Genomic DNA, 14,786 nt, shown 5'->3' on the forward strand with positions numbered 1-14,786 from the left:
TGCTGCCATTCTTAAGGAGAGTAGGACTTTCACGTGCGCTTGTATTGGCAAAACAAGACATTGGGAAGTAGGGGTTCTTGAGATATTGGTAGTGGTCAAATATTAGATTTCATGACCCACTTAGAAATATTAGATATTGCAAGATCTAAAAGAGCAACGAGTACAAAAATTAGCGGAGGAGATATGGCTTATGAAGATGAAAGTTGTGTTTTTGAGTGTCAAGGTTCAAAGTCTTTAAGAAAGTGCATTTGAAGCCATGAAAGAAGGAGATGTGAGAAAGTTTGGTTATTTGAAGGTAAGAAACCAGTATGGGACTTCCTTTTACGGACATCTCCTAGAATATTGAAAGGATAGGTGCATGTAAGAGGTATTCTGAATCAACAAAGAATATCTATGAAAGCAGTATAAGGATTTGGGGAGGTAGATGATTGGACAAATTTCTCTCTTTAAATCTTGAGGGTCCACATTTGTCAACTACAAAGAGAGTCACATGACAAACTCTTTACCATTTTTTGGGTCTTAGAGAGATATTAAAGCACGTGGCAAAAATCTATACTCATTCCATTATAAAGAATGGTCTTCATATAGGAAGTATACGAGTCATTATTGTAGAAGATGAGCTTGTGGTAAAAAGGATGATTCAATGGGTGTGGCAAGAGATGATCATTTTGTGAATGCCCTTTCACAACAATGTGATTGCCCATTATGCAAAAGCTTTAATAGCAAATCCCTTGATTGAGCACTTATCTAAGTTACTGGTTTTGGTTCAATTATAATTTGCAATATATTTGATTCTTCAATTGTCAGAGCAATGGAACAAATTTTATTTGTATTGGAATATGTTTATGAAAGGTATTGTGGGTCTCTTACTTGATCATTATTTTGATGGAGATGGAAGACAATGGAAGATTATCCTACACGACTATACATTGGCCACATGTGATGGATTTTCGATTTCTTCTAGAAAAGGTGACCTTTCACATCTTCCTTAGAGAATGATGGATAGATTTACATGATCAAGACTTTATCCACAATGGAAAAAAAGTTGATTAACCCTTTGGATAATGCATCTAAAAGATTGGTTTTTGGAAGTGATTTAATCACTTTGAACCATGTAGCATTCGTGTACCAAAATTTCAAAGTGGAGGAACATGGCTTACAAGTAGGAGATGTTGAAAGAAAAGATCAACAAAATTGGAGGTTTGCACAATAGTGAGTAGCAAGATCCAAAAATGTCTAAGACAATTTCAAACAAGTTCCAATTCTTGTAAAGGAAGAACTCTTGGAATACAATTGTTCTTGTCAATGGTTGCATCGTACATTGATAGATTTCTCTCTCCAACTCTGAACTTATATGAGATTTGGATCAAAGTGGTTGGAAGGGTGTCTTTCTTTTATAGGTTTTGTTTATATGTTGTATGCTCTTTTAGAGCTTGTGAATAGATTGGCATATGCGTATTGTCAATCATGAAGTGTACTCATTAAAGAAAAGTTTCATAAGCCGAGAAACACTTTTAGACATCCAATTTTCTTATCACTTTGTCATCCTGAAGGCCTTTACAGATAACTTTGCTCACTTGTGTGTGCCTCTTTCTTCCACGAGGTCTAATGCTAACAAGAATTTCTTTAGCAAAGTCAAATGCATTATTAGAAATGAGAAATGTTATGATTTGTTTAGCATTGTAGGTGTGTTGAATGAGATTTTTGAGATGCAAGCAAAATCAATCCTTGTTTTTCTAGTTGCTTGACATGAAAAACAAGAGAATATATGGCTTCAAATGAATCATGTAGCATGTCTACCTTTGGTGAAGTTGGGTGATTATAGTAGTGTAAGTTTCTAATGAGCAAATAATTTTGGCTCTAAAAGAGGGTTTCTATAAAGCGAAGAACATGTGTGCAAGACTAGCTATGTAACACAAGGATTGGTGTAATGATGCATGGGTAGAAAAAGAAATTTTTGAGATTCTTAATACTATTGAATTTGATAGCAAGGAAGAAGATGAGTCTATAATCTAGGATCAAGACCTTGATGACGATGATGAGGATGTCATAGCTCAAAGTGAACTTTGTCATACTCTGGATAATCTTGTCGATGAAGAGGAAAGTGTGGAGAGGGAGGTCCCACCTTTTGTGAAAGTTGATAAAATGACCATATGAAAAAGCACTCTTGTGGGTCAATTAAATGGAAATCCTACATTGTCAAAGGATAGGCTTAAAAGGGTGAAAGGTGAGGCTCTTTTGTAATCAAAAAAGAAAATAAAGCTTGATACTCAAACATGTCTTGCAATTAAGTCAAATTGTGCAATCTCATTTGAGAATGAATCATCAAAAGATATAAAAAATGAACACAAAAGAGGTAAATTTGCAAATACAAGACAAGGAGTAAGAAAAGGGATATGGTACTTTGGGATGAGTAATAAGCATGAGGAGAAAGTTGGGAGGTAGTTTGAAGGAGACACATGGTCCTTTTGATCTTCTACATCGACCTCCAAAGGTGGAGGTTTACTTATCATGGTATCAAGTGGCTAGGGTGTAATAAGTTACACATATGATCTTGTGGATAATCAACCAATACCCTTGGAATCAATAATTGCAAATGCACAATTGAAATACAATCCCACAACAAAGAAATATACACTTGATGCTGGTGACTATAAGATCTTCAATGACTATTTTAAGAGCATTGAGCATATTTTGGTTCACTAATACATCTTTTTTTAATGTTTCGATCATCAATTTTAAAATACATAAATTTTACATTTATTAGGATATTTTGAAGTACATTGTTCTAGATGGAAGAGGTATAACTATTTAAAATAGCAAACTTCAATGATATTTCATACATATTGTTGTTAAGTTTGTTCAATATTAATCTTCTTTTTAAGGGTAAATTGGGATTGAGTGATTTTGTAAATACAAATAAAATAAAAAATTCAATTGGGATATTGATATGGGATTCATACTCGATTGATATTTTGAAACAATGCAAATATTAGTATGTATATCTTGTTGTAATACTTTGAGTCACTACCATTTTTTTATGTTTTGCTTATACCAACTTTTAGTGTGGCAATATTAAAACATCTCAATACAATGTATATATTCATAAGTTCAATTATATATTTGAGATATTATTTGTCTTAGAGAAGGCCTAATATCAACTCTAAGGAAATTTATGCAAGTTAAGATAAATTATTTGTTATATATTTGAAACACTACCTTTTAGGTGTTTAAAAGAATGTAGTATCATGAAATAGTGCTTTTGGAGTGACACGACAATGTAATGTCTTTAAAATGCAATGTGTAATTCTTGTATTAGTAATGTTCTAGTATTTTAAACTTAGTCAATATGACAAACTAAACGAAATATACAATCTTATATCTAGAAAATGGGGTATGCAATAAAGTTTTTTGATACATCATATAGGTGTAGAAAGGGGGATCGTATGACTCTTGCACAAGTCGTATGTAGGGGGTTTTCCAAGATTCTTTGCTCACAGGTGACATGTCTCCTTTACAAAGAGTGAACTCCCTCGATATCACTTATGGGATCTTGAGTTAAAGAAGATAGTACATAGCCATGATGCCATCTTGAATAAAAATAAGATGCATAGGAAGGCATTAACATACATGAGATTTGAGAGTATCACTTATGGGATCTTGAGTTTAAGAAAATAGTACATAGCCATGATGTCATTTTGAATAAAAATAAAATGCATAGGAAGGCATTCAAATACATTAGATTTGAGAGTAGTGTTCTAGAAGTAGTGCATTGAGCTTGTCAAGGTCCATATAAATGATAACCCTACATATCTTCTCATGAAGAGTTTACCTTTTGAGTACTTTATGTAGTGCAAAGTGCTGATGGGAATTAGATAGTGTCTTGAATTTCTTCTTACACTCCCATAAAGGCACATTAGACTTTATGTGGAAGGTTGTTAGGGTAAAGGCCAATAGCCAATAGCCAAGTGGGCACCCTAATATACATTGTACAATCATATAGAAATGAAGATAGCAAAGAATAAGGATGGCATTCATTATATAGCAAAGAATAAGGATGGCATTCATTATATCCACTAAACTCTCTTGTGTGCTTCTCTTTCTCTCAACCCTCTTGCACTCCATAGCTTCTACCTCACATTCCACAATTGCTTCACTCTCAATTACCAATGGTCATGGTGATGTACTCTATACCTCCTTATTTTAGGATCCATTATTGGTAGTTATGGATGGTGGAATATGTCAGGATTGGATTCTTAACTCTAGTGCATCATTTCATGTTACTTTGCATAAGGAGTGGTTTGCCACAGATGATGTTGGTAGAAAGGGATATGTTCATTTGGGCAATAACTTTGCTTGCAACATTTTTGGTATTTAAGATGTACACTTATATTTTGAAAATGGTTCTTTCTTTATACTGAAGAATGTGTGGCATGTACTAGACCTAAAGAAATATAAACCCCCCCTTTCTCTACAACTAAGTGCTATGCTTCATTACAAGCTAATTAGTAAAGGCAACATCTCATAAGTATGAAATACATGGAATGCTAGAAGCCATAGCCTTCACTATCACATATATGAAGAAAATTTCAAAGAAACCATGAATACATGAAAAGAGAAGCCATGGGCTAGCTAAGAATCAATGATGAGTTGCAACATGAAACTCATCTCATGCTAAGGGGGCCATGGAAATACACCTCCATGCAAGGTGGATATGGATACACACGTCCATGAAAGGTGGGAGGGTGGAAATACCCAAAATCCAAGATTGGAGAAGTTACAAATGAATGATCCAAAAATATGTGCACAAGACTAATTTCTAGCCTTTTATACCTGACTCTAATTTCTAGCGCTAGGGCTAAATTTACTCTGACTCTAGAGCTAAATTTTCTCTATTACAAACCATCCCTTCCCAAAGAATTTTTGTCCTCAAAACTTGTGATTACAAAAATACAAGGATATCTCATGGATGACTCATGGAACTTTTATAACTGCCATTACCCCTTCTACTACTTGATCACTACTATTGATGCTAGCTCACTATTGCTAATGTTGCTTGCTCAATTGCTATACTTTTCCTTGCCATTGATTAGTGAGCTTGAAGAGCCAGGATAACAATCTGTTGATACTCATCCAAGACATGGCAGACTCCACTCTATAGAGCAGATTCAAATAGTGTATTTTGACCCCATTATAAAGTAAGTGTACCCAAAGCCTTCAATTGCTCCTCTCCACAATTCTACTACCTTCAAACACATTATGTTGCTTGCAAATTATTGTGGAGTCATGCTCACTAATGCTTGAGTGTTACTCCTTTAATCACACTACAAAACACACTGCCTTAAATTCCATGGTTTCAATGAGACTATGATAATGTAAAAATTGTGCATTTCATGCTTTAGATATCCCATTGAGATCGTTAGTGATCATGAAGGGACCCACTTCATTAACGAAGTGATTCAGCATCTCTTGTCCACATTCTTAGCCATCCACAAGAAGTCTAGCCCTTACTATCCTTAGAAAAATGGCTAGGCAAAGGCTAAAAATAAAGTTCTTGTTAGCATCTTAACAAAAACTCTCTTAGCATCATGCTTAGATTGGGATCAAAAACTCATGGCAGCTCTTTGGACCTATCACATAACTTATAAGAGTGTTATAGGCCAAACTCCATTATTCCGCCTTACCTATGATACTAATGCCATCATGCCAGTAGAACTTTTTGTCCCTAGTTGATGCATCACTGTCCAAGAATAGTGGAAAGGCACTGAGGCATGGCAACATCACCTAGTAGAGCTGGAATGTTTAAAAGAAATCTAGTTATTACCTAGTCATACCCTACTTGCAGAGAAATATCCACATAAGGCTTGTCAAAGAAAGATTCTTTGAGGAGGGGGATATTGTTTTACTCTATTCAATTAAAGGCCATAAGTAAAAATTGAAGTTAAGAGGCCTCAGGCCATTCCACATTTGTTTCGTCTAGCAAGACAACACATATTGAGCTAGAAACTCTAAATGGCCAACCCATTGGCCATTTCAATTTCCCATCCCTCATGACCACAATGCTCGTGACCCAGTTGTTGTGACAGATCAAGCCCACCAAAAAAGACGCTGTCAACGTACCATCACAATGGAAGTGGAGACCAAAAGCCTATTTGCATGCTTCAAAGCATTGCGTCCATCAAAGACCCAAGAGAAGCCAATCACACTGATGTCGTTAGCCATGCTATAGTTCACATATTATGCATCATTGGATCCCTAAAACCTTGCTACATGCACAATTTATTATGAGGCTTGCTACAAGATTTAGCTACCTAAACTACATAGGTACACACCTAGAACAAATACCTCTTACACCATCCACAACCTCCTCTAGATTGGTTTCATCTATTGCATTGTTCAATCCAATTCAAGTAGAACCCTTACATCACACTGCTACCATAAGAAGCATGGTCCCCTCAATCTCTTCTCTCCCTCACCTTTCTCCATCCTCACAATCCCCCTAAATGGACCCAACCCATCAATCTTCATAGTTGTCAAAATATGTCCCTCATATGAGTTTGCAAGACAATCCATTATCTTTAGAAGAGGATGTCCTTCCTAACATTTATACATCTTCCCCATATAGGATAAGCCAATTTCAACCTCCTCTAGCATCCAACATCAAGAAAGATCAACCATGCCGATCACTCTATAAAATGGCTGAGGATTTGTTGATACTCACTAAAAAGTCAATCACTGATTGCTTTGCACACTTAGACTTGATATTCGGCTCCTTTGTAAGACTTTTTGCACTCATGGACTTAGGATTTGGCTGACGCTAACATGCTTTTACTTGCATCTCAGTGGTGTCCTATATGGGAAAAACATGAGCACCTCTTCTACAAAAGTCTTGCAATCGTAGATCAATTAGCATAGGATATCCCACAATAGCACTTAGAAATGTGCCGAATACTTCCTTTGTAAAAAATATGATTCTCAAGGACTCTTGCACTGTTGAGAACTTACACCAACTATGTAGCTCTATTACTTACTTCCCAAACAAATTATGTACACTTCGCCATGAAACTGCAACCCTTGGATGTAAAATCATCACAAAAACCAAACATCGAAAGATGGTTAGCATATTGAAGTATGACCCAACATATTGTGAGGCCACATCCCTTCATGCAATCATTGAGTCTCATGCATTGACTCCACCAAAAGAGCTGCTTCACCAACCACTCATCGATAATCCACTAACCAAGGAAGAGCTCCATGTCATAAGCCATTTCAATGGACCATTTCTCTTAGATGATCTCGGATCATACCTTTGTGAGCTACTTGTCTGGTTTGCCAAGCTAGACTCTCTTGTTGTTGAATTGGAATACAACCCAGACCTCTATGACTGGAGGATTTTGGGCCCTTCTTCTACTATACATAAATAAAACCACCCAATCTTTTGTATAAAAATGATAACATTTTAATAGCTACTTTTTTTTAAAAAATGTTGATGCATACACTTGACAGCCTCTCCCAAGCTAGGAAACTTGACTTAACTTTGCAAAAGGGAGGGAAACCTAGATGCCAATGACCATGATGACAAACAACCAACGAGCAACTTACCAAAACCAACTAATAAGGCTGCCAAACAAGTAACGTGTATTCTAATGAGATGGTAAGAATAGGTAACTTGTGACTTTTAATTGTGCAAATAATACACGTATAGAGTGTTGGTATAAAATTATTTGGCATATAAATATGAAAGCATGCTTTGAGATTTTATACAAAAAAGTAACTCATGAATACTTCTGTGACTTTGTAGAAATTAAAACATCCAAGAATTGGAAACAAGTCATCCTCGTCATCAAAGATCCTCTAAAATGAAAACAAGTATATATTTTTTATCCTAAAAGCAGTCCAACTTTGGCATTAAAGTAAGAATGTACAAGGTGGGATACATTTGATTCCAAATTACAAGTAGTCTACACAACCTAATAACATATCACAAGGCACTCCAACAATTGATAGCAAAATGTGACTTAGGCACCTATGTCAAAGCCTCATCCAACCCCATCCAATTCACATCATGTGAAGCCATTATTTACTACTACTACTACCCAGAGAAGAAAGCCTTCAATTTGAAATTTAGCAGAAAGAACGAAGATCACTAGGAGACCATCATCAAACTTACCTTGAAAGTAGTAGAGAAAACTTTGGGTATAAAGAGAAAATTAGGGAAATATATAAAGATACAGAAGTTGGTAGCAATACCTGAGCAATGGAAGAACCAAGCTGTAACCCAAAAGGGGTTGCTCCTAACTAGTGTAAAGAATGCGGAGCTAAAAGTCATAGCATAGATGCTCCACCACCTCTTCACATACAACAAGCCCACAACCAGCTAGCTCAAGATTCCCAGCTAGTTCATGGAAGACATCATGATAGAGAATATTGTGAATTAGGACTTAAATGCATTATGGCTAGAATATATAATTGAGTCTATTGCCAAGACCCACAAGGTCTACAAGCGAGATACAACCTCTAAACTAAACAACTAGAGGCAAAAAACACCATCATAAATTATGTTAGTAACTTGTCTCATCATATAATAGTCCATCTTGCCATTGTTGTAGGAGCCAACAAAGTACCTCACCTACCACCCAACTTAGAAGAACAAGAAAAAGAATCACAAGACCAATCAGAGAGATGATAACACCAAGAAAGGAGATGAGATGAAGAAGATAAGAGACTAGTGAAGAAGATCTCAATGTTGTCTAAGTTGAAAATTGACAAGTGGGAAGTTGAAAAAGAACAACTTTCAAGAAGGGAGGAAAAAGATTATGCGAGGTTTGTCAAAGAGTCTATTGAATCCTCAATGAGTCAAAAAATAAGCATAATCTTGGATAAAAGAGTGAAAAATGAAGAGGAGGGTAGTACACAAGAGAAGCTAAAGGAGAAACTTCGGTGCTATAGGACACAAGAAGAATCAAGAGAGAGAGAGAGAGAGTAATTTTTTAGTTTAAGATTGATGAGGTCAATAAGTTCAAGGAATCCTTACCCCCACAAATGATCCAAGTACTTATCCGAGTATCCCAAAGCATAGTAGAAAAGTAGGCCCACCAAGTGGACAATGATGCCTTTAGAGCATCCTATTAGATTAGGGGATGCAAGCAGGTATTTCACTATGAATCCTCAAGAAGCAAGGAGAAAAACCAAAATGGAAGTATCCACTCTTGGAGCAGGACAAAGCAATATGGAATGTATTTATCTACTCTAATGAACTCGAACAAGCAAATCCGTTTCTATGTCCTTATCCTTAATGACATGGCAGGGAATATGAAAAACAAAGCATGGGAGGTACAACTTCCTAAAGATTCTAAACATAAAGGCCCTTGAGAAGAATAAGATCTACCTATTTCATCCCTTTAACCTCATTCTCTCTTTCATAGATTTTGTGAAGAAATTCACAAACTGTCTAGACCCTTCATCACGACATACAATTATCTCTACCTCCTCATCATCTTACTTCGACAACCCATCAAACCCTACAAGGAAAGGCTACCACCACTCTTCTTTGACATAACCAGTGGAATCGACCAAGTGGCTATAATACATCTTTGCCTCTGAGCCATACTACTATCTACCTATTTTATTGAGTTATTGATAGATATGGTAGATAGTAGATTTGCTTTGTGCACACATCTGCTCTATCTAGAATCGGACTTACAACTATGTAGCTTACTAAAAGAGTATATTCTCATCAGTAAAGGATGCCAAGCCAGCCCTTGAGTAGTGCAAATGCTTGTCAAAATTATTCAAAATTTTAAGAAAGAGAAAATAGGAAAAAAGAAGAATAATATAACACTCACAGCACCAAGGGGCCATCCTGGCCCACTCCCCCACATCACAAATTTAGGACCCATCAAGGGCAGGACATCCCAATCACCTTAGGATAGCACAACACACTAACCTCTCACAAACTGAGACCTCAAGTGTGGGCCAACATTCCAAGTTTACTTGGAACTCAACCCATCTTCCAGTTACACTGCACAAGCACCTCACTCACTAGGATAGGTAGTCACGCCCTCAAGGAGAGCACTATGATAAGTATATGGATGGAATGATAAACCATCAATATCAATGGGTCATACTTCCTACTTCTTATGACTTTCTCACCTCCAATAACCACCATTTCCCTCTTCACCACATTGCATATCTCCCTTATACTATCACAGAAACTTAGCCCTTCAAGATCTCTTTATTGAGACTGACCCAACGCTTCTTGCCAACCACATCATCCTCTTTTCAACGTAAGTGCCATGGGACTGCACTCCATAAGGAGACGGAAAATGTTAACCACTTTCAAGACATGAAGACATGAAGATATCAAGAAAGAGAAGAACATGGAAGCCTCAAAAGTTTGGAAATTATTATGCTTTGAGAAAAGAAATCATGTGTTGTAAATGAGAGTCGAGCTCCCACATGGGAGCTCCCTCTTGTGTAAGTTGTAATCAAAATTGGTGGCACTTGGCAAAGAAATATGGATTTAATTGAATGCAAGGGGGAAAGACCAGAGTCTTTGGTCCAAAAGATGGGCAACATGCCCAAGGGTATGACCCTAATTTTTTTAATAAAAAGGCTGAAAAAGAATAGAAAAGGCTTTTCATATGTGTCAACTTTGGTTCTTGCCTTCTTGTTTTTTCATTTTGTGTGTGTGTGTGTGCGTGTGTGCGTGTGTGCATGTGTGTGTGTGTGTGTGTGTGGGACCAAGAGAGCAAAGCTTCTATCTCTTCTCATGCTCTCTCATGCCTTATCATGCTCTCCTTTACCATGACAAAGGTCGTAGCAGATCTAAAAATCTAGGAGATGCATCTTGGATCATAGAGTGTGCAAGGAACGTTCTTTATTATTGAGGATATAATCTGTACATTCACTACAAATAGATCCCATGTTCATGTGCAAGAGGCTACATGAGAGGTAATCACTGACTAAGTGATTGAAAGTCCTAAAATAATAGGAGATGTCCAAATGTCTTAAATATGTTGAGTGTGTGTAGCCCAATAGTAGCATACTCAAGCTTACACTAAATGACCATCTAGTTCCTAGATAGTCATATAGGGATAATGGAAGGAAGCAATGGTTATTGATGATATTACTAGCCACATGGTGGGTAGTTTTTGGAATTGTGCTTGGTAACATGATTGATAGAGAATTAGTAGCTTATAGAGGAATGCCCCTTTAATGGATGTAGCTTGATGGGAGAAGGGGATCCTAGATATTCTCACAAAAATTTTAAGTTTTAGTGATATACAGTGCAACCACTTTGGTACATGCTAGGCTTGGAACCATCTTGCACCTACATGTACGCCCTTTAATTTAATAAAATCTTCAATCATTGATAAAAAAATATGAATGATAGGTAGAGATTGTGAAAAGTCCTGATGGAGAGTGAATATGATATAATTCTTTCAATCGAAATCTTGATCTCTCAATCTCTCTACTATGCTATGTCTATACATCTACACAGCAAGATCATATAGCATGCATGAAATAATAATTTGAATTGGGATCCTATTCTCTCCATATCTTTGCTATGTTGTACCTATGTGTCTACACAACAAGCTTGTGCAGCCTATTGGTGCTATCTTCTCTTCTTCATTCATGACGAAATGACATGTACAATCATTGATCAAGTATGATAGATTGAGAGGAGTCACAAGTACCTTAAGTCTTTAGGGTATAGAAGTTTCAGACTAGGAAGGGTGATCATTAGTGGTTGAGTTCTCTACGGTGCTAAATGTACCTAATTGGTAAGCTATGGTATCAATGGGTGTGAAAGCAAGGGTTTAATTGAAGGCAAGATAGTAAAAATTTGATATAGGATGAGATTTCTCAATAGAACCAAACCCCACAAAACCATACTCGTATGGGTCCAATATCTATCTTCGTAGTGTGCGAGTTAATGAAGATGGCCGAAAGGTTAACTTGAAAGGAGGCTTCAATGACCTAGTGGATGGAGGAACCAAATGAGTTATAGTTGGTCATCCTCCTTGTGATGACAAGGGGAGGGGGTTGTGTTGAGCTGAGGGCCACTATCCACAACGATGAGATAATGGCTTTGCCTTCACAAGGGTTGTAGCCATCATAGCTATGAGAACTAGAGGAGAAACAACTAGGAGTATGTCTACTCTATACAATACGTTGAGTGTGATAAATGGTTGCATAGCTAAGTCTCTTTTGCAATGTAACACAGTTTGTAATCTTCTATTGTATTAATGAAAATCGATGTTGTTGGATTTGTATGCAATGTAGTTTGTGATATGTGTCATTTATTATTGTTTTTAATTTGAATGCAACGTTTATTTGTCAGATTTATACACAACATGATTTGTTATTTAAATTTAATACACAGTGCTTTATTGAACACAACATTTATCTATCCAAACTTACATAAGGATAACTTGAATAAATAAATAAACAAATAACAAGAAATTAAAAAAATAATATGCACCAAAAAATTTGTATTCATGTTCATAACAATTTACAAAGGATCTAGTACAAGTAGGGTTTTACAAAATCTCTTTAGAAGCTAGTTTCCATAGATGTTTTACTAGTAGACCCCTATTGTTATTGCTCTCTGCCAAGACTGTCCTTCATTGCTGAAAGAACCTCACTATCTGTAGATCCCTATCAGTGATGGTGACCCTCCTTGCATGCACTACTACATAGACCAAGTCTTCGAACAAGTCAATGAGAGGAAGGTTTCAACAACTTCCTATAGTGCAAAGAGGGCCTGGGCAGTCTACCGATCAGGTCAATCCATACTTGAACTATCTGAGAAGTGCCTCATGATGGGCTCATGCTATTTCTAATTAGTATGTTCTACATTATCTCTCGCACCACCTTCTAGGATATAGCCTTTGGTATCAAGAGGTGCATGGTCTTTTGATAATGGCAGATCTCTCAGAGAGCCATTGTGCTTAGCTTCCATCGACACTTGAAATGGTGGTGTGGTGGTGGAGCAGGGGGGAGGTTGCCTCTCCGCGAGAGTCCTAGGGCGAATCTTCGGGTCACTTACTTGGTGTGTGCCATGTCTTCTAGGAGTGAGAACTTGAAACACAGAACTCAAATGTGTAGAATGAGGTGAAACTTTCAACTTATAGCCAAACTTTTAAAAAATCCATAAACTTGAATTAATGTATCTAGATTTTGGAAAAATATGACCAGACTTGAAACTTTACCTGTGGACTCTTCTAGGATACATCAACCACTCAACAAAAAATTTAGCCCATCAGAAGCCTCTGGAACACCTAGTCAGAGGCTCACACATGGGGTTCTAATTTCCCAGATTCAAGCCTCCACATGTGAGCCTCTGACTAGGTGTCCTAGAGGCTTCTCACGGGCCAATTTTTTATTTTCCATGTGTTCTTATGATGCCCGACGTATGGAAGAAGTTTTACCATATTCCAATTTATAAAATTGGCAATTCAACCTTTTTTGGAAAATGCATTAACTAGATTATACTTCACATAGAACATAAAAAATTCACCGAGTGTGTGTAGTTGTGTATTAAATGTATTCTCGACCAAACTACATGCGACATTGAAAACTTAAAAATTCACAAAATACAAATCATAGGCAAAATGGAATATCATATATCAGATATAGTATTACCAAATCACAAAATATAGTAAAGATATAGTGCATTGGCCCAAGTACAACTATTCACTGACATGTGCATGATTGCACATTAAATTTATCCTCAATGAAACTACTTGCAAAATTGGAAACTTAAATATTCGCACAATGCAAATCATGGGCAAAATAGAATATCACATATTGGATACAACATTACAAAACCACAAAATACACGATAGATAGTATATCGCACCAAGGACAACTAGAGCTAGGCAAAATCTAGCTCCATTTTGAAGGCCACTACTATTAAATACTTGAAACCAGAATGATAACCAGAAACTAAGCTCCATAAAATCTACAATCAGACCTGAGCTAAACATAGATCCATTTACAAGGTAGCTTCTCAAAGCATGCTATTGACATTAAGATTAAATGCATCCTTATTGTTGTGAATCCTATGAACGAGAACCAAATCTATGCTTAATAGTGATACATTAGGCATGAATGGATAGGAGTTGACCATCACTCATGAGATCAATCAATTAGCTTTCAACTACCTCTTGGAGAGCAAACAAGGCTTGGCTTGACCATTGCTCCACATTCCTCGGCTGATTACTTGAAAAGAACTTGTGATGCTGTCCTGATTGTAGATCTTGTAGTATTTCTCACACCAACCTAGAGAATGGTGCCTTAGGAATACTCAAGTTGGCAGTATTTTGGAATTTTCGTATCTCATGTAGAGTAGTTGTGCCTGGTCTTCAACAACTTTGCTTCTTATGTATTGCAGGTTGTGCATTACCAGTTGGGAGCAGTAGTGGGAGCTACAGCAACTGAAGCATATAGACCATCATTTTTGGACAATGGTGGACCATCATTCTTGATAGATTGGACATCATTATTGACCACACTAGGGCCACCATTGGTGACCATAGTAGCGGCACTATTTATTAAATGTAGAGTAGAGCCACTATTGTAATCCACCACCAAGGGGCCGTTGTCACTCACAGTATGCTCACTAGATTTGGAAGAGTGTTGAGCTCTTGCTCTTGCATATTCCTTCTTGATAAGAAGCTTGGAATGTGCCATGGTTGTGATGACGTAGGATAGAAAAGTCGAGGATAGAGTGAAGAGTAATTGAAAAAAATAAAAGGAGAGACTTGACTTAAATATAA

The sequence above is a fragment of the Lygodium microphyllum genome, chromosome 28, assembly GCF_053477565.2.
Source record: "Lygodium microphyllum isolate KBCC chromosome 28, Lygodium_microphyllum_v1.1.10, whole genome shotgun sequence".
Lineage (NCBI taxonomy): Eukaryota > Viridiplantae > Streptophyta > Polypodiopsida > Schizaeales > Lygodiaceae > Lygodium > Lygodium microphyllum.